This window comes from Nuphar pumila, chromosome 2, assembly GCF_984573655.1.
Source record: "Nuphar pumila chromosome 2, dmNupPumi1.hap1.1, whole genome shotgun sequence".
Classification (NCBI taxonomy): Eukaryota; Viridiplantae; Streptophyta; class Magnoliopsida; order Nymphaeales; family Nymphaeaceae; genus Nuphar; species Nuphar pumila.
Genome location: NC_143250.1, coordinates 147,773,935 through 147,794,980, shown reverse-complemented (window position 1 = coordinate 147,794,980; position 21,046 = coordinate 147,773,935). Strand labels below are relative to the sequence as shown.

The window sequence follows — 21,046 nt, the reverse complement described above, 5'->3', positions numbered from 1 at the left end:
TAATGTATTGTCTGACTTTTACAAATCAGCCCATCACTATCTATTTTTGGAAAGGCAATTTGGGGTTAGGCAGAACCCCAGTTATGCAAAGTACCACTGGGTTTTGAACCATCAACTTCCCACCACAAAGAGACGTGCACTGACAGCTCATACCAACCACGCGGAGCCACTGTTGGTACTTTTTTTGAGAGGCAAGATGGGGTTAGGCAGATCCCTACCAGTCATACAACTATATCATTAGGTTTTGAACCTGCAACGTCCCAACACAAGGTGACCTGCACTAGCTGCTCCTACCAGACTAGCGGAACCCTATCTTTTACAACGAAAATAATATATACAGGGAACTTGTGAGGGAGAACGGAGCATGAGGGGTATTCCGTGGGAGATACGTGAGATGGAGAGAGGAGAGTACGTACCTGAATGGATTCATCGCCGGTCGGTGGAGGTTGCCGGACGTTGGTGAATGTCGCCGGATTCTGGATTCCACCGATCGGTTGCCAGAGAGTGGAGAGAGGGAGGAGGAGACTCGGATTCAGCTGCAACGTAAAAAAAACCCTAAAGCCCTTTCGAGTTTTGTTTTTCATGGGTTTTTCAAAATCTCTATTTTACCGTTATTAAAAAAACTCGTTCTTTTATTTTTTTGGGGAAAAAAGGTTTAAAAAAAGGATAAACTTGTAAATTGCCCCCTTCGTACCCCTTTAAAGGGGTACACGTACCCCTTTAATAGGGTACACGCTTCCTGATATAAGCATGCACTTCCTCATGCATTTCGGAAGTGCTGTGTTTCGCGCTTCCGAAGCGCGTATCGGGGAAGCGCGCTTTCCCTGCTGTATAGGCGCTTCCGGTAACTCTGGTTAGGAATGATCAGTAGAAAGAACTCAAATGCACTTTGGTTCTACGATGGTACACAATTCTTCTGGCTCAAGGTAGTCCTAACCAGGGTTATCGGAAGCACCTAGCTAAAAGGGGAAGCGCGCTTCGGAAGCGCGAAACGTCGCGCTTCCGAAGCGTGGGGGGAAGCGTCCCCCTTTTTTGGGAAGCGCGCTTCCCTTTAATGGGGGACGCATTTCCCTTTAATGGGAAGCACGCTTCCCCCTCGCTTCTCCTGTTTTTTTCAATTTTTTTGTATTTTTTATTTTTATTTTTATTTTTTTCGCTTCCCCCTCGCTTCCGAGACACTTCCTAGGTCGCTTCCGAGACGCTTCCCGAATCGGTCCTAAGTAGTCTCACGCTTTCCCGCTTCCTAAAATTTTGAAAGTGCCTCGCTTCCCGCTCCCGCTTCCTCAACTGGCAACCATGGTCCTAACAGCATTTAGTGTATGCTATCCATAGGTTAGGCTGTTAATTTCATAGAAAAGCTTGCAGGGGATATGTTTAGGTCATATCTGTTTTGACTGTGCATTGTTGCAACCCGTACTTGCAGATCACACCTAACAGCATATTTTCCTAATGTTGTCCACACTTGTGAAACCCCTTTTAGAGAGAGTGAAAGTATCTGAAGAGATCAAACCATGACGAGAGACTCCAAAGTCTAAAACCCTTCTAAAGAGAGAGAATCTGAAGAGGAGGTTGATCCAATGTCTTGCCCGAAAGAGAGCCTGCCATATGCATGGCATCTTAATGTTGCATTATGACTCATACTTGTTAAAATGGGAATTGCCTAATCCAATTCCTTGCGGGGTTCCACAGAAAGATGTTGTGTTGGGATCTCTTTTAGATACATGGTATTGGCCTAGAAGTAGAACAGAAATTAAAACATTTGTTCCTTCACTGTGGTAGCAATAGGTGCTGGTGTGTGTGATATTGAACTACCCCTAGTGTATAACTGGTGCCATTCTTTACCACTCCTAAACTATATTCCCTACTCAAACATGTCTTGGAAGTTCTGTCCTAATATGTCTAACCACTTCATCCTGATACAAGGTCCAAATTTATTATGGAATATTAAGGGCGCTTTTGATTGTGTGTTCCGCACTTGATGCGGCGGACGTGTGTCCCAGGAATGTGAAACACCGTTCCACCCCCCTGGAATGGCGGGAACGGAACTATGTTCACGCTCTTAAAAAAACTAATCGGGGTGGGTGGGTGGGTGGGTGGGTGGGTATAGCCTGATTCCCCCCCTCATTCATCTCCTCTCTCCTTCTCTTTTTTCTTCTTTCTTTCTCTCTTTCTTCCCCTTCTTCTTTGTTCCTCTCTTTGTTCCTCTTCTTTTTCGAATTAAGGTTTCAAATTAGCCTTTTCGAAGTAGGGCTTTTCAATTTATGATTTTGATTTAGGATGCTTGAATTAGGGTTCAGATTTAGGGATTTTCTATTTAGGGCTTTTTGAATTAGGGTTTGATTTGATTAGGGCCTTCTATATTTAATTTTTAAATAAAAAAATATGATTTTCTATTTGAGTCGAAACAAACGCTGGACAAAGTACAATGTGTTCTGTCTGTTATGTTCTATTGTTATGTCCAATCTTGGACAAGTAATCAAACAGACCCTAAGAGCACATCCCTGAACTTGCACTGAGGGCATAATTTGGAAAAGTTGGTTACACTACAATAAAATCTTGTGTTTTTAATTTCTATTAAAATATTTTCAGATTATGACAGTTTTACCTTGGAAATGTGATGTACCTATATACCCAGAGACCGGAGCCCTGCTCATGATCAACATGGCTAGCATATAACACATTGGAATCTATGAAAGTCAAATGAACCTACATTAGCATAGTGGGTTTTCAGACAATGTTCCCCCAATACTTGCTACCATCGTTCGGACTACTATTAACTTCAGTGACTGCACAATGTTTCATTTGAATGTTGATACCAACTAGTGTTGTGAAAAGCGTTGAGGCGTAGCGAGACACCCCACCAAAATCTGAGGCGAGGCGTAAAGCGTAAGCCTCAAATTTTTTTTTTAAACTTAAAAAAACTATAAAAAATATCTAAAATTATAAATAAATAAAAAATGCTTTATTGATGAAGAAAATTACATGGAAAAAGTGAATCTCATAGAAGTTTTTTGTTCAAATAGAACTGGACAGATTTTTTATTTTTTTCAACAAAGGAACATCCAATGAAAATTTAGGAATTTTCTAAGGACTAGCAGAAAAATCTCACTATATTTATACTTCTCACACCATCAATGATCATCATGAGACAGAAAGTTAAACTACACAGCAATCTAGTGTGTGCACATGCTAATAAAAACCATTCATTATAAATGAAATGCAAACGACACTCATTTCAACACTTCTATGCACAATTGCAGAGACACAAACTCATTCATATTCCAATAATCTCAATACTTCCACATACATATGATAAGACATAAGAATGAATAGCAATCATGAATAATATCTTAACCAATAAAACAAGAGAAACATGAAAGAATATTCAGCAAACAAGAAAAGAGTATCCATATTTTTCAAAGCATAGAAAAACTGGAACTCTGCCTGTGTATAATTGTCTAGTTATACACTGCCGATCCCAAGCCCGGATAAAGGAGGAGGGTTGCGGTAGGCCTGTGACAGCCAGCATAAAAACTTTGTCATATCCTATGAAAATGAACCAATATGAGAATTTCGTTGGGGCGTTCCCTACTGAGCGACACGCTGTACTCTCTAGGCCCGGAGGCAGTGATAAATGGGCAAGGGTTGCTAGGTCGTCGCCCAGAAGCGACGCGTCACACCGACGCCCGGGTGTGGTGTCAAATAGGCAAGGGTTCCCTCACTTTGTTGGACGGGTGGGGGTAAAGAAGTTAGTCCAAGACCATAAAATTAGGTTAGCCACTTGGAACATAGGGTCTTTAACTGGTAAGTTGGTAGAGTTAGTAGATGTTATGTGTAGGAGAAAGATTAATATTTTATGTCTTCAAGAGACCAAATGGGTAGGTGAGAAAGCTAAAGTGATAGAACCTTGGGGATATAAGATTTGGTATGCAGGAATAAATAGGAATAGGAATGGAGTAGGGATTGTTATGAGTCGTCAGTTTATAGATAATGTAGTTGAGGTCCGTAGGAAGGGTGATAGAATTTTACTTATTAAATTAGTATTAGGTACGGATATTATTAATATTATTAGTGTTTATGCACCTCAAGTAGGTTTAGATGATTCCATTAAGCATCAATTTTGGGAAGATTTAGATGGAGTAGTACAAGGGATATCTTATGGAGAAAAGCTTTTCATCGGCGGTGACCTTAATGGACATGTAGGCATTAGTAGGGATGGATTTGAGAGTATCCATGGAGGCTATGGTATAGGAGAAAGAAATGAAAGTGGAGAAAGGATTTTAGATTTTTGTTTGTCCTATGATATGATCTTAGCAAACACTTGGTTTAGGAAGAGGGAGTCTCACCTAGTAACATTTAAAAGTGGGGTTAATACGAGTCAGATAGATTTTTTCCTACTTAAAAAGAGAGATAGGGGTTGTTGCATCGATTGTAAGGTTATACCGGGAGAAAGTGTAGCTACACAACATAGAGTCTTAATTTTAGATCTTATAATTAGACAATGCCGCAAAAGGGGTAGACATAGGATAGATCCCAGAATTAAGTGGTGGGCACTGAAAGGAGCTAAACAAGGAATGTTTGTAGAGCAGGTAGTTAAGGAAGTTGATTGGTGTCTCGAGGAGGATTTAGAATCAATGTGGAATAAGATAGCGGGTGGCATGAGAAAAGTGGCTAAGGAGGTATTGGGTGAGTCTAAAGGCGGTGCACCACTAGGTAAGGATACATCATGGTGGAACGAGGATGTCAAATTAGCTATTAAGGTTAAAAGAGAGTGTTATAGAAATCTAAGTAAGAGTCGTGATAATGAGAATTTGGAGAAGTATATGATAGCAAAGAAGGAAGCTAAAAAAGTTGTTCGAAACGCGAGGGCTAAGGTATATAAGGAGGTTTATGACAAGTTGGATACCAAAGAAGGCGAGAAGGATATTTATAGGCTTGCAAAGATGAGAGATAGAAAATCGAAGGATTTGGGTATGGTTAGATGTATCAAAGATGAAACACAAAGGGTTTTAGTCAAAGATGAGGAGATTAAGGAGAGATGGAAAGACTATTTTGATAAGCTATTTAATGATAGTCATGCTCAAGATCTTGGAGACTTCTCCATTCCTTTTCATGAGATAAATCGTGACTTCATGCGCAAGATTCAAAAGAAAGAAATTGCAGAGGCTTCAAAGAAAATGAAATCAAGAAAGTCAGTTGGACCAGATGGTATACCTATCAAGGCTTGGAAATGCTTGGGTGAGAATGGTTTAGAATGGTTGACAAATCTTTTTAACAAGATTTGGCGGACAAATAAGATGCCTAAGGAGTGGAGAAAGAGTACTTTGGTGCCTTTATATAAGAATAAGGGTGATATACAAGATTGCACAAACTATCGTGGTATAAAACTCATGAGTCATACTATGAAACTTTGGGAGAGGGTGATTGAGTCTAGGTTGAGGAAGGTTGTCATGATATCGGAGAATCAATTTGGTTTTATGCCTGGAAGATCAACTATGGAAGCTATACATCTTCTTAGACAACTTATTGAAAGATATAGAGAGAGGAACAAAGATTTGCATATGGTTTTTATTGATTTAGAGAAGGCATACGATAGAGTACCTAGGGACGTTCTCTGGTGGACAATGATGAAGAAAGGTGTTTCTCTCAAGTACATTAGTATAATTAAAGATATGTATGAAGGAGTAGTAACCAATGTCCGCACTTGTGGAGGGGTGACAACCAATTTTCCGATAACGGTTGGGTTACATCAAGGATCTGCTTTAAGCCCTTTCCTATTTGCGATAGTGATGGATGAGCTTACGAGATCTATTCAAGAAAATGTACCGTGGTGTATGTTGTTTGCTGATGATATTGTTTTGATTGATGAGTCTAGAGTTGGGGTTAATGCTAAGTTAGAATTATGGAGACAGACATTGGAAGCTAGAGGTTTTAAGTTGAGTAAGAGTAAGACTGAATATATGGAATGTCGGTTTAGTAAGCAACGAAGTAGTGATGGGAGTGTAGTGAAGCTTGGTGAGCAAGAAATACCGGTGAATGATTATTTCAAATATTTGGGATCCATCATTCAAAACTATGGAGAAATTGATGGAGATGTAAATCATAGGATAAAGGTTGGGTGGATGAAATGGAAAAGTGCAACTGGAGTGCTGTGCGATCGTAGAATGCCATTGCGGTTGAAGGGAAAGTTTTATAGGATGACTATTAGACCCGCTTTACTATATGGTACGGAATGTTGGGCTGCCAAGAGACATCATATTCAAAAAATGAGTGTAGCTGAGATGCGGATGCTTAGATGGATGTGTGGAAATACAATAAAAGATAAGATTCGTAACGAGGAGATACGTAAGAAGGTAGGTGTTGCACCCATTGAAAATAAGATGCGAGAGAATCGTTTACGGTGGTTTGGACATATTCGGCGTAGGCCTAATGATGCTCTAGTTAGAAGGTTGGAGAAATGGGAAAATATATTAGTTAAAAGAGGTCGGGGTAGGCCTAGGAAGACTTGGATGGAGATGATAGGAAAGGATATGAATGCTTTTAACCTCACCGAGGACATGGCATTGGATAGAAATGATTGGAGGAAAAGGATTCTTGTGGAAGACCCAAAATGAATTTCTTTTTTGGTTCATATCGCTGACCCCAATTGTTTTGGGATGAAGGCGTAGTTGTTGTTGTTGAGAAAAACTGGAACTCTAGATATCCCTCTACAAATCGAACTGACAAAATTCACCAAATCAGGGCCATCTCGAATAGAAAAATGACCAAAAATGCATCAACGATTGAGAGAGAGGGGGGAAAGAGCACACCTTACCTCCGGGAGAGGGAGAGCGAGCGGGCGCAGCGGTGGTGACGGTAGCGAAGGAGGAGCGTGAAGGTTCAACCGTGGCAGCAGGCGCAGTGGTGACGGTGGCGAAGCGTGAAGAGCAAGCGGGAAATGAACAACGTGAAGAGCGAGCAAGAGAGGAGAGGAGAGGGAGATGAAGCAGGCGAAGGAGGAGCGGCAAGGGCAAATCGGCCTAATTAGTTAAAAGTTTTAACTTAAAACTGCTTGAAAAACCCTAATTTTTGGTCAAAAGGGGTCTTTGACCCTCATTTGACCAAAAAATTCGAGGCTTATACGCCTCGGCTTGAGGCGCGCCTCGCCTCAAGGCGTATGAGGCACACGCCTCTGGGCTTTTGCGCTTTATATATGCGCCTCAAGCTATGTCACAGGGATTCGGCTAGCAGGGTGCCGCACCCGCGTCGACGCGACTCGACGCGGATGCGGGTACGACACCGAGTGCGGTCAACCCGATCTTGGGTGCGTTGACCGCACCCAGGATCATTTCGGTCCATTTTTTTTTTTGATTTTTTTTTTTTAAAATTTGCCCTGTGAAATGGGCTGCGGAATTTAAAAAAAAAATCTGTTGACAGCTGCTACTTTTAAAACCATCCAGATCGTTCTTTTTCATAAAGGATTTTCTCTCTCCATAATAAATGATAATGATGGTGGTAGCCTTGCTGGCTATTAGTATTCACTGTTCTCCTGACGAGATGTAGCTTTCGGTCCATGTTCGTAAGCCAAGTGGTGGGGACGACCATGGGCTGCGTGATCGGGCCGAGCGTGTTCTGGCTCTTCTACAAGGCCTTCAAAGTGGGCAATCCTAATAGCGAGTACCAAGCGCCCTTCGCGACGCTCTACAGGAACATCTCCATACTGGGGGTGGGGGGCTTCTCGGCGCTGCCAATCACTGCTTCGAGCTCTGCTGTGGCTTCTTCGCCCTGACCGTCATCATCGACCTGCTCAAGTACAGGATCCTCCCCGAGAGGTGGGCCAAGTTCGTGCCAATTCCGATGGCGATGGCCATCCCGTTCTACATCGGGGGTTACTTCACCATCGACATGTGTGTGGGGAGCTTGATACTGTACGTTTGGGAGAGGACGGACAAGGCGAAGGAGGAGGCGTTCGGGCCGGCAGTGGCGTCGGGATTGATATGTGGGGACGGGATATGGACGCTGCCCGCCTCCATACTCTCTCTTGCCAAGATCAACCCACCCATCTGCATGAAGTTCCTGTCCCGCGCCCTCAACAACCGGGTGGATTCCTGGTTGAGTGGTTGAGAAGGGTTGGTGATGGAAAGTTGCTCTCTCTCTCTCTGCTTTTATCTGTTGATATTTGCTTGGACGGTCCAGTTAATTGTGTCGTGCCATCGTGTGCTGCAACAACACTCTGCAACAACACTCAACCTGCTTTTGATTTAAGTCTCTGGTTTTATTCGTATTTTATCAGCAGGCTCCATTCTTGAAATAGTAGTAGGGTATGATAATACAAGATTAACTTAATTAGTTCTATCATTCACTCAGTCGAGTTGGTTGAGTCTTTATCTAAATGTTTGTCTTTTTCCAATTTATATGTCAACTTTGGTTGCTCTCAGATTTGAGTTACGGATTTTGCCAACCATTATTACCAATGATATGACCATGTAACCAGCATGGTTTCTTTTTCTTTTTTTGGTTATGGGCCAAAGCTATATGAATATGATGGTGGTAGACTTGCTGGCTATTAGTATTCATTGTTCTCCTGACGAGATGTAGCCTTGTGTAGAATAAAAACTATTAGTATCTCGGTGCTCCAGCTGTAGCCTTGTGTAGACCTCTCTTTTTCACATGTCAAAATCCAATAAATTTCTTTTAGCTGTCATCTCTGTGCAGTTGTATATAAAATGAAATTTGAAAAATCCTATGGCGTGGCAGTGGAATGGTAGGCCTCATGAAGACTCTCTCTCCAACAAACCACATCAAACCTTGCGCTTATATTTTTTTTTCGTGAAGACCAGGGAGTTTCAGACATGATTGAATCATGACATTCAGCAGAACACAGCAGGTTGGGATTGCCCATCCTTTCGTTTCATCAATTTTGTCCCATTGCCTCAAAGTACACAACAAGCAGAACGTGGGTAATGAGTCTTCAAACAAACTCCCAACCCGCACCGGGGGAACCCCCAGACCCCCTTTTTTATATATATATATATATATATATATTTACATTTTTTCCCCTGCCGCACCCCCTCACCCGGGTTTTTTGGAAGTGCCGAATCCCCGCACCCGCACCCGCACCCGCACCCGCATCCGCACCCGCACTCGCACCCATGTGACATAGGCCTCAAGGCATAAAGCCCCTCGCCTCAAGGCGAGGTGCGCTTTTTACGCCTTGAGGCATGTTTTTAATAACACTGATACCAACTTTAATAGTAATGGCACCAACGGGATCTCCGCTTGTCTGGCAGGAGCAGTTAGTGCAAGTCACCTTGTGTTGGGACATTGCAAGTTCGAATCCCATTGGTATGGTTGTATAGCTGGTAGGGGTCTGCCTAATCCCAGCCTTCTCTGTCGAAAAAAAACTATAATAATATTGGCAAATGGAAGAAAAACAGGATTATAATGAAGTTGAGTCTTAGTCAAATTTGATAAGGAACAGATTATGATTAGATGCTAAGTGCTTACTTCGTTTGCAACTCCACCTCAAGATCTTGCTCAGTTAGTGATATCAGAAGGATTTTGCCTTAAGAATTATCTGCATTCAGCTTCAATTTTGTAAAAACATGTCTACACAACATACTATGTTGTGGAAACAAGCTTAATCTCTCCTCTTCTTCCATATATTAATGACTTAATGAATGAATTGATTGTCCATCTGGATGTGTTTTGTGTTGCTGTAAAGAGTTGGATTCCTGGAGATGGGAAATGGGCATCTGATATGATGATACCACTATGCCTCACCAATTGTTTGTCCAAAGATAAACATGAGGCTCCTATAGTGAGCCTAAGCTCTCATTGCAACTATGATTAGTCTTGTTACATTTTGCTGCCTTTTGGTAAACCATGAAAACAAGATTGCTGCCAAGAGAGGGGGTGAAGGAGATAGCTGGATGGTTAGGTCGCACTATCATAACTGAGGGGTCTCGGATTTGAATCCCATGGTGTTATCCCCCAGCTTGCGTACTGAGAAAAAGAAATCTATCTCCTTAATTTGCATATATGAATGTAACAACTTGTTGAGGGCTTTGTTGTTGTCCTCATTATAGTGAAGGAATCTGTAAATGCATAATCTCCTTTTATGGGTACTTGGCTTTAGCTGTCACATTTTTCTTCTAGAGTATGTTTTTTTTATGGTCCCCATCTATTCTAATGCTGATTGGACTGGTCAGACTTCACACTTAGTAGTGGTTCTGTATTTTTTTCTTAGGGTGAATGATTAATTTTACGGAGATCTAGGAGGTAGCAACCAGCAACATGCATGCTTTGGCATTTGGCACAACCAAGCCCATTCAATTTTGGGGCCAAATAAGATAGCTGGCTTAGTTAGGATTGCACTATGTTCACCTCTGGATCTTGGGTTCAAGGAGTGCTGGGGTTGACCCATCTTGACTATCCAATAAAAAATAAAAAACCCATTTATGTTCACTCTTTGTTGTCTGATACAGATGTTATTTTTTGTCAAACACCTCTACGTTATAACAGGAGTGATGCAGATATCAATTTGAATGCTGAGTTCTCACCTCTATGTGATAACAAGTGTTGCAGATATCAACTTGAATGACGTCTTTCATAAGAATGTAAAGCATATTGACAGCAATTGCCATCATCTCTAGAGCAGCTTTATCTCATGGCTTTATGTTCTTTGATCTTCAGTGTGTATCTAGTGTCTATATTTCCATAATATTTTGCCTGAATTTTAGTTCTTTTTTTTGTAATTTTTAGTTTCGGGAGCATTTATGTTTGTCCTGGGCCATTCTTAATATTGAGTTATATGAGTTTTGTGGCCTGTCCCATAATGGTATTACTGAAGCCTGCATATAAAAGTTGCAATTGCCTTCATGCAAACAAACTTAAAGGCCTCCATGTCGTCTCAACGTCTTCTTTATTCAGTCAAAAACTTGGGGGAAATAATATATACACCTCATGGCTTACAAGGGGGGAAAAAGTAAAAAAAAACATGTTACCACAAAAAGCAAGAACACCAACATCATCATCCGCATAATTTTCCTTTTTTCTCCCTTGTAAGCCATTTCTACACAACATTTGTGTGTATGTGTGATTCTAACTTTTTTTTTCTTGGTTTAATTTGTTCCTAACTATTCCATAACTGTTCTCTTCCTCTTAGGTGTGACCAATAGCATTCTGAAAACTAATGATCACTTTTCAGTTCCTGTATCGAAGGGCGAGTTTGCAGTGATACGTACATGCAGTGTATGTTCTCACTGGTGTTTATATTTTTATTCTTGAATGGTTTGACTTTGTTCTTGTAGATTCTCTCTCTCTCTCTCTAAGGCATGATATGAAAATAAGAAGTCTAGGAGCCTTTTAGAACATTACAAGTGGGTAGATGCTGCGTGTTAATGAGTTGTTTCTATTGTATGTTCAGAACCACCATGTTACATTTCATCCAGAATCTTATTGTCTGGAGTCATATTTGTTTCAAATCCTATCTGTCCCTGCGTTGGTAGATAGATTGAAGGAGAGGAAACTTACCGTATTAATGTCTGATATGCTGGATATGATAAATGGTCTGCTTTATCAGCATCTGTTTTAAGCCTTTGGTTCCATGAGTTGTTTTGTAAGTTATTGATCATATATATATATATATATATATATATATATATATATATATATATATATATATATATATATATATATATATATATATATATATAGAGAGAGAGAGAGAGAGAGAGAGAGAGAGAGAGAGAGAGAGAGAGAGAGAGAGAGAGAGAGACTTGTAAGACAGCATATATGAAATTAGTGAGGATTAAGTGGGGCCCGGCCCAGGAATCCACTCCAAGCCAATGAACCTGGACTGAACGCTGTCAAGTCTGGATCTAGGTTTGTTAAGATGGAGTTAATTTAGCTGAAACCATACCCAATGTGAAACATTATCTGGGAAACCCTTCTCATTCGTATGGGCCAAGGCCTGACAATCCAACTGAAGCCAACTTGCCTGGACCGAACCCCTCCAAACCTGGATCCAGGTTGCTAAAATCAACTAATTTAGCCTAGACATGATGCAACTTGAAAGGTTGACTGATCAACCAGGCCTCACCAGAACTATTGTGGGCTCTAGACCAAATGATATTATCCATTTATAACGTCTCAACTACTCTCGATGCAGGAAGTAGCAAGTACACTGCAAGGTTTAGTTTATCATCTCTATTGTTTTGTTAAACCACACCATTTTTGTCATACCAAATTAATCATTCTAGCAGAACATGCCATTGATCCCTGCCAACTTGGAAGAATTTTGTTACTGTAGGTGAATAGACAGAGTAGCTAGCTGTCATTCTTGAAGGGTACTTTCAACTCAATATGTTCTGCATTGATGTGATAGCTGGTGACATCATTACCAAGGCTGTTGACTTGGAAGTAGGGAATGATGAAGTAGATGATCATGATAAACTTATTGCTTGGCTTAATTGACAAATCCCAGTTTGCAATCACTTTGGTTTTTAGATTTGAGAGTGAATGGAGATTGCCTGATTTACCGTCACTGCTTTTATATTGTACGTTGGGCTAGAAGCTGTGGCAATGAACACTTTTTCTTTCATCTAAAATATTATGGAGTGCCCATGATATATTGTTGCATTTTACTAAACTAAATGGTAGAACTAATTATTTTGGTATGCTTGGTGATTTCCTATGCTGCTTTTGTAGTCTTGTAGTGATTTGTAACTTGATGTCTTTTCATGTTTTTTTTTTTATTACATTTTCTAGTTACTTCGGAGTATGTAGCTCTTGTGATTTGCAGTACATTTTGCCACACATTATGGGCTGGGATCTGATCAGTGTCCAGGAGAACCAAATGCTTGCGAATCCTTTCAAGTCTACACTCTGTAAAACATTCAAAATCTGTAGACAAAGAGTTCGCGAACCCAGAATTAGAGTGGGAGAGATGATACGTGGTTTCCTGCTCAGTTTGTTTAGCTGAGGTTTCAGATTTAGTTTCCACTCTTTTTTTGGCTGGAGTGATGGTGAATGTAGACTGGCGATTCTTCAAGACTGTTGTGGCCTCCTTTGGTGAGTGGTTTGGTTCCATGGGGTTAGTGTTAAAATCCAGACAGTTTTATGGTAACAGGTGAGGGCAATGTTGTCAAACTAGGAAGCGGAAGCGAGAAGTGAGGTATTTTGAAATTAATAGAAAAGGGAAACAAAGTATCAATTTAAAAGCGAAACATGAGTAAAAAATAAAACATGGCAACTGAATAGGAAGCAAATAAAAACTAAAATAAAATTGATTATTCTTATATTTCATGATTTTTCATTAAAAGAGTTAATATTTTGTTAAAATCTAACAATGATTGTTATCAATTTAGAGAAAGTCCATGGGAAGTGAGTGGAAGGGTGGAAGGAAATACATGAAAAGAAATGTGAGAAGCACATAAGAAACACATACCATGTGTGTGTAAGAAGTGTGAGGGAATCGAGCTTCTCATGAAGTTTTGGAAGTGAGTATCACGCATCTGCTCATGAAGTTTTGGAAGTGAGTATCACGCATCTGCTCATGAAGTTTTGGAAGTGAGTATCATGCATCTGAAGCGAGTTTTTGAAAAGCACTTTCCACCTACCTAAGAAGCTTCTTGTAACCTTGGGTGAGGGTTCATGTTTGGTTCTTTGAAAGCCTGACTTTGATACATTGGCAGATTGTATGTATAAAAGAATATTTCTCTCTCTCATTGTTTGCAACCATGTTTTTGCGAGGCATTCTGTTTGTTCTTCAGTTTGCAGGCTTGAAAATTATTTTGTGTTGGGGCATGTTTAGAATAGGAAAAGTTCTAACTGAAAAAGAAAAGAAGTTTTGTTTTTTTTAAAAGCAAGCTGGGGTTACCAGTTATACAATTATGCCATTGGGTTTTGAACCTGCAATGTCCCAATACAAGGTGACATGCACTAGCTGCTCCTACCAAACAAGCAGAGTCCATTTGGTTTATGAGAAGTTTTGATATGATAACCTTTCTAAGTGATTTTTTGCTTGTTTGTGTAGCATGAGAAAAACAGGATGGGAAGAGAGAGAGAGAGAGACCTGGAAATGGTGGTGGGTGTGATGAAGACGAACGAAGCTCTCCTTGCAGCCCATGATACGAGAGGTGTTGTGGGTGAATGATTGCCTTGATATAAAAAGAATTTTGGATAGGAAAAATTCCTCCACCCCCATGTGGAGGAAATTTTTCTATAAAAATCACTCCTTTTGGAAAAACTTTTCAAAAAAATTTCTCATTTGGAACAGTTTTTCTTTCCTACTTGCATTGTGCTATCAATTTTCCGCTTTCAAACATGCCCTTTGCACCCCCCCCCCCCCCCCCCCCCCCCAAAAAAAAAAAAAAGACATGACAAATAAAGGACATTTAAGTATGAAATTGACCCTCTTTTCCATGGGCCCTGAAACAAATTCCCACTGTGGGAAAGCAGTGGTGGAGTCCAGGTCTGAGTTGGATTTATCATAATTTTAAAATTTATGATCCAACGATGATACTTTGCCATAAGGGGGCATTTGATCATGCTGATGACGGTGCTGCGGATGCGTGGGACAATGTTGAAAAAGCATCCCTCTGGGATGGTGTTTTTGTGCTCGGGAGTGTTCTGTCCTCTCTGGGAACAGGGAAGGACAGGACAGTTATTTTTTGATTTTTTTTTTACCTTCTTTGTCTAGGTCTGTCTGTGAACAGGACAGGGTGTCCTTGTCCAGGCCTGTTCCGGATGAAATGCCCCCTAAATGTGCCCTGGATCAAATCAGCTCATAAAAAAATGCAACAATCTGGCTTCAAATGCTTGAATGAATAAATTCCAGAAAATTGTTTTAAATTAGATAAATCAAGAGAATGGTTAGCAAACTGTCTCAACAAAATTTGTTTCGATAAAACTTTTGAAAAGAAAAACACTCTTGGTCATCCGTTTAGCGTGATTGCTCATTTGGCACAGGTGAGTTTATGAATATCACTACGTTGACATGACATCATGAGTTCAAAACCCAACAGGTGCGCGTGCATCAGTTATTGCGAGGCTGAAGCTACATGTGCTCCCTTCCCTGGTGGGCAAGGGGTCTTAGGATTTTTTTACACTAAAGAATTTGGTGAACAAGGTGGTTTTTCCTTGATTATCCAAAAAAAAAAACTGTATCACTTCTGACAAGCCCATATCAATATCAGGCAGATCCTAAGACCAGCACAAAAGCAATAACAGAGTATTGATCAGTCCCTAGTAATTTGCATAATTTGGTGTCAGAATCAGATTGGAAACAACATTCTCAATTAGGATATGATATTTATTGCCCTTGAGGCTAAAAAGGACTGGAATTCTATTAGCAAAATAAAAATACTTGGTTCGGCAACAACAGCATTTAGAAATTACATTTGTCTTTGTAGCAGCTGATCACATGTACAGAACCAGCTAGCAAAAAAGGTCCTCCACAAGCACATATTCCTTCATGGAGAGGATGGCGATAAAATATGAGTGACTTTATGATACAACCGATAACTTAATTGTTTTTTCATCAGGTCTTGCACTATCCTCTTGGGGGTAGTTATTGAATTATTTTCATGTCTTTGTCTTCATGTGCTATGGTTAAAAAGAGACTGAAAATCATCTTTTAGATGCATCATAAGAAAACAGAGATTATGAGAGAGACTAGACGCGACAGTACATGCTCAAAGACTCAACGTATCAACATTAGGTTAAGTGTTCATTCAGGTCACATTTTATAACATATCCAGTAGAATAATCAAGTTTGAATATGGACTCTTGCTCCAAAATCCTGCAGGGCCGCTAATGCACAAAGGAACAAAATGGTTGGTTTCAGGTGACGTTTCATGTGAACTTTTATATTGGCCAAGCAGCCATAAACAAACAATTTTCATTGAAAGTCTTTACTGGGCTATGCTTCTTTCGATTACCAAGTTTGCTTGGCTCCAAATAAAAATCCTTCAATCACAATTATAAGAGAAGGATTCTCATTCGCCACATTTTTCAATGTGGAAGCAAGCATGAGATGGAATTCCCATGCGATTGGAAATCACATTAGGGGCCGTTTTACTAACTTTTCCATGTTTGTTTTGGTCACAGGTGAGAAAGAAACTGTGATTGTTGGTCACAAGGCTTGTGACCAACTTTCACAAGATTCAAGACAAACACAATCACAATCACAATCACAATCACAATCACAATCACAATCACAAATTATACTTTTTCACGTTCCACTAACCTTGAGATAGTATTGTGATTGAAGGCATATCAAACATGCCCTCATGCAATTCGAAATCACATTGTCCACCGTGCGATTTTGAATCACATGAGATAGAATCACAGGTGAGTCTCAAATCACATGAGATGCAGACAAACATGCCTTAAATTGCAGATTAAAACTAACTACTATGATAATCAAGAAAAGTTAGCTGTCGTCACTCTTCACCTGTGGCTTTTCCATGGAAGAAATTCAGCACAAAAATCAAGATCAAATTTGATATCCCTGCCTCATTCATACAAGATCGCTCAAGAGATGTTTCAGTTGTAAAATATAAGCAGCAATAGATGTATATGATTTGAGAACAAAGAAGGAAACAAACTAAACGTAGAGAAACTTCATCCTTCACTGAGTAGAAACAGTTGCAGAAGTTACTGTGATGGTGGTAAAGAAGAACAAGATATTGACAATGAAGCTTAAGATCATATAAAAGTAATAGCTGAAAATCACTTCTACCATGAGACTGAGCCAAGAACAAGAGATACCAGGTTCTCTACAATGATGACCTATTGACCCCGCCGCTGTGCAACCAGCCCAAGTGATTGTATTTACCTTTATGGTGTGTGTTTTACAGCTTCAGTTGTTATGGATCAACTCTTCTAAGCAAAGCATGTGATATGCAACTCCGACCAAAACTACTGGTACAGACAATGCCTAGGAAAATGATGGTTTCTGACCCTCTGAGATCTCATCTGTTGAATGGTCTGAGATTTCTATGGAAGAAATCCTTGGAGAAATATTTACAACAAGACCTCGAGGAAGGTGAAGGCCTAGGCATCCTTTGAAGAAAATCCATTGGTATAAGCAGATTTTCCTGCAACATCTTTCCAACTTGTCCACTTTGCCTGTCAGCCATTGACACACTGAAATCCATTACATATGCCAAGCCAAATTCCAAACAGAATCAAGCACAACAGCATGTCAACAACAAGAACTATTCGAACGTGGCGCCACCACATCTTTCGCGCATGTTGCTCAGCTCTGACCCTGGTGTTTTCGCTCTTCTGTATAGAAAATACCGGTAAAACAATTCTGTTCTTGTTCGAATCGACCACCACATCTACCTTACGCCCTTTATCTGTTGTTTTCTCTTGGTCTTCTGCCATATCTTTCCTAACTTCTGCTAGCTCCCTGGGAAACTTCTCAGACTTGCAGATTTTTCCTAACAATGGCGCCTCCGTAGATGTCTGCAAATTGGTCTTGCCATCCAAACCATCCATCTGGATATTCAAAAACAGATCCTCAGAATCTGCATGAGTAGCACATTGATTTGAATAAGGATCCTTCAAACGATCATAATCCATTCTTGGAACACCTTCTAGAGATGAAATAAGGCGGCGAAGAACCGGAACCAATTCTTGGCGGAGACATAAAGATGTCAAGCGCAAACTACCCTTTCCACCTTTCTTCAATACTTTCTTAAAATTATCCCTTACGCGTTCGAGGAATTCCTTGACACCCGATTTTCCAAGGCCTTCATCAGCAATCACGAAATAAACATGCTCATCTTCCATTAGAAATGCAAAGATTCGGTTCAGGACCGTCTGGAAGTAACAAGCATGAAAGGGAGGCGTTTTCTCTAAGCACAGAGGTGCCCATTTTTCAATCTCCGGATCTCCGCGGCTATATGCAGCAAGAACTCTTGTTTCTTTAGAAACACAGCAATAGTAGACAGTGTTCGGGATGGAACCCATCTGTATAAACCCCAGAGGAATGTTAATGCCCAACAAAGGAAGGAGGAGAAAACTACAATCTCCAGATTCTGATCCTGATGCACAAAATCTCCAGAAAGAAAAGGAGAAGGCTGGGTCTTCTCTCTTTCTAGGCCCTCGTAATGAACCAAAAATTCGTTCTAAAATCTTGGTCTCGGGTTTCAAAATCCTCAATTGCAGAATTGATACAAACGAGAACCGCAACCAATTCTCCGCCTTCAGTTTAGGCAGGAAAAGAAGAAAAGAGAAATTGGGGAATCCGAATTACCCATGAATCTCCCAGAAGGTTTAACAAAAACCACAAATCCCAACATGGGTACCGCAAGTTTCTACATCTAGAGCCCTAGAAAACTAAGGAACCGCAATTCTTCGGTTCCAAAATCTCATGAAAAAAAACTCAACGATCCTTTTGGTTTCCAGGGATTCAAATCCCAGAAAGAAAAGCAAAGTCCCAATGGATTGTAGGGACTGACCTTTTCAGTTTGCGGGATTCCAAAACTCAGGAATAAATGACAATCCTTGATCAAATTGAGAACTCGATTATGAAAATTCTCGATTTCTCATCAAAACCCATCAAGCCTTTCAGAACCAGAGGCTCAAAAACCTCAAAAAAGAAACACCTAAACCGAAACTCCCATCGTTCTCTATTTCCCTAACAGAAAATTCCCATGAGACCAACAAGCCAAGTTTTTTCCCAGAATTGACCAAGAAAGGAACGTTTTAGGTTATCTCCAAATATGAAAAAGAGGAGATAAAAAAAAAGAAACGACGTCGACCCTCGATTTCCCCGATGATTCCCCGCTATCTACGGGTTTGCATAACGAGGGGGAATCCGGGAAAACTGTTTCTGACGAGAAACCCGACTAATATTAGAGACTTTTTCTTTGGTGAGGGAAGGACAGATGGGGGCTCATTTCCATACCTGCGACTACTAGCCGTCCAACTCTGCTTGACACCAGGGACGACGATCTCCGAAAATGGAGAGAGAGAGAGAGAGAGAGAGAGAGAGAGAGAGAGAGAGAGAGAGAGAGAGAGAGAGGCGTACTCCGTCGTTGCAAACTGTTCGACGAAATGCCGCAACGAAAAAAAATGGAGTTTGTCGTCGCCCAAGTCCACCCCTATCTACAATTTGAAACAATCAACAAGCCATCGCAGCCGTGCGTCCGCGTCGTAATCATGCTGCTTGCATACTAAAGCTAATGGGCCCCACCACAAAGGACAGGTTTCATGATTTACTCGGTCCGCTCTCGTAGGGCCCAGTTCCAACTGGGTACTTTAAATGAGCTGGGCCCATCCTGTGGGGAGCAAGGATGTAAATGGTACGGGTTGGGTCGGATATCCAACCGAGCTCTAGTCCGTCTAGCCAGGTTCTGTTTGAAGAATCGTATCTGATTAGTCGATCAGGTTGGGTACTGTTTTGTGATTTTGCAATAGTCCAAATCCAAATCCAATAAAGGATCTGACAAGATCAGACTGTGTATATAAATTTAGATTTAAGCAAATCGGATCTGGGCATGGTAAGCCTTTCCTCCTAATCCATACTTTGAATTTTATGTGACGCTGGCAATATTGGATCGGTCATTCATAGGGGTGCAACTAATGGGTTGGATCCAGGATGTTTTTTTTGCAAATTTTGTCTGTTCCTGATCCGAATATCCATGTATTTGGGCTGTCTCCGAATTCCCACAGAGTTAGCCCTCTTAGAATGGTTCAAGCCTTAGAGAACAAAATCTTTGTATGTGATGGTTTACTCATGTAAGTCACTGGCTTATTTATTTCCTTATGAAACAAGGAACTTACATATTTCCTCATGAAATAAGGAGAGAGAGAGAGAGAGAGAGAGAGAGAGAGAGAGAGGAACGCATTAATGGATAAACATTGGACCTTGGCCCCTTTCCCAACACAGATCGGGTCATATGACATAAGATGGGCCCTATGGTATAAGGATTCATTGACATTTACCCCAGGAGCTCAGCTTGTCTGGTAGGAGCACCTAGTACACGTCACCTTGTGTTAGGACGTTGCAATTTCAAAACCCATCCAATGATATAGTTGTATAACTGGTAGGGGTCGGACTAAAGGAGATTGCAATGGGGCCTTGGGCTCCATACTGTAAATGGGTTTGGTTTGTGTCGGGTACTCGATTTGATCCGAACCTAATTTCTCAGGTAATAATGGCAATGAAAAGTGCCGACCCCCAAGTACCTGACCCGATTCAAATCTTAGATATATTTTTAATAAAAATATGTTTCTAAAATTATGTGGGTCTGGATTTGAGATTTTATTTTCGTGACCCAAAAAACCCAAACTTAAACCTGATTATTAATTACTTGGACAGTAGTTAAATGCTCATATAATCTTACTATATACTCGATTAGAGAAAACTATGGTAGCAACCCTTCATTTATTTGGGTTCACTGAAAGTTGTGTGCAGATCAATATCTTTTTATTATGTGTGGATGTTTTACTCTTGGCCGTGTTAATAATTTCCGACGATTCTATTGGTAACTAATTAATCAAATGAATCGTGTCCGGGGATAAATTGCCGTCCTTTAGAATGTTCAAAAGCAACTTCACTCCTTTATACTGTAACAACTGTGAGCATCATACCAACTTCTGTTTTATCGGCATAGTGATATCGACTAGGATAAGGGAGCTCCTGCCGTCGGTGGAGCCTAAAATTTAAATTAGTGTGGGCACAAATGCACAGTGAAAAGAAAAATATAATTACTAATAAATTATAATAATATATTAAAAAATCAAATAGTTATGAAATCATTAATAAAATAAATCTCTAGTACTCCCATTAGGGCAAGAGGTAAGCTCACAGAGTTTCATGTTGTCATGACACTGATTGTAAGAACGGCAGTCACAGCCAGCACGACGACTAGGCCTTTGATCTCAAGGAAGGTCGGTCCGTGTAAATATTAAAAAAAGTACGAAATATCAATTCAATGTCTGCATTGCAAAAATATTTGAATGGTCAAACAATTGCAAAAAAAAAAAACACAAAAAATCTTAAAATCATACTATAGTGCACCATCCGGTACTGTTAAAAGGGGAT

The 21,046-nt window shown here is 40.4% G+C and overlaps 2 pseudogenes across 1 annotated transcript; one reads left to right on the top strand and one right to left on the bottom strand.

The window, feature by feature from the left end:
- Positions 1-364: 364 nt before the first annotated feature.
- LOC149847585 (putative metal-nicotianamine transporter YSL14 pseudogene) lies at positions 365-8,103 on the top strand (annotated as a pseudogene).
- Positions 8,104-16,584: 8,481 nt separating this feature from the next.
- On the bottom strand, positions 16,585-19,092 carry LOC149847584 (phytolongin Phyl1.1 pseudogene; annotated as a pseudogene). Its single transcript, XR_016430393.1, has 2 exons — positions 18,905-19,092; positions 16,585-17,964 (listed from the first exon to the last, which is right to left on the bottom strand). The product of XR_016430393.1 is annotated as a phytolongin Phyl1.1 pseudogene (transcript).
- Between the last annotated feature and the right edge of the window lie 1,954 nt (positions 19,093-21,046).